Source organism: Meleagris gallopavo, chromosome 8 (genome assembly GCF_000146605.3).
Source record: "Meleagris gallopavo isolate NT-WF06-2002-E0010 breed Aviagen turkey brand Nicholas breeding stock chromosome 8, Turkey_5.1, whole genome shotgun sequence".
In the NCBI taxonomy this organism is placed as follows: domain Eukaryota; kingdom Metazoa; phylum Chordata; class Aves; order Galliformes; family Phasianidae; genus Meleagris; species Meleagris gallopavo.
Genome location: NC_015018.2, coordinates 19,213,601 through 19,214,299, shown reverse-complemented (window position 1 = coordinate 19,214,299; position 699 = coordinate 19,213,601).

Genomic DNA, 699 nt, shown 5'->3' with positions numbered 1-699 from the left:
AAAAAAACCAACCTCGCATGTGCTATTCAGTTCCATCATCCTGCTCCAAGTGCAGTTGCAACAACATTAAACAAACTATTTGGATAAAAGCTTTATGGAAAGCCGTGGAGGAAAACTGGAGAGCTACATGCTCATTAAAGACTATCATTGACATCTCCTGGGAGAGTAATGTAGGACAAGCATGCAGCACTGTGCCATATTTATAAAACTCTGTAGGAGGTCAATGAGCCTCTAGAGCCTAAGATACTGCACACACTGCCATCAGACAACCAAACCCTCACATAAGTATGCTGAGAGGAGGTAAGTGGATCAGTGTGATCTTTAATCCTCCTTTATAAGAGCATATTACTAACTCACAACACTGTTGGCTTCTTTGTAGAATTTTTCAAAAGCTTCAAGTCTTTCATGAGGCCAGAAAGGTACCAGTCTTTTACCATATAAATTTATGTTTTTCATCATTAAAATTAAATCAGATGGGAAAAATAAAAAAAATTAAAAAAAAAATACAAGAAGAGTGGGCACAGAGTGCCTTGGGATAGCAAAGACCATCTAGAAGAGTTTCTTGAACTCCTTGTTCTTCAGCTCTAACTTAGCTCAGTCACTCTACACTCTACACATGTGGCAGGCAAAGGCCAACGAAGAGCAAAAGGTTTTCTTCCCTGTATAAGAACACACGGAAGGCTTCAATTACCCAAAAGC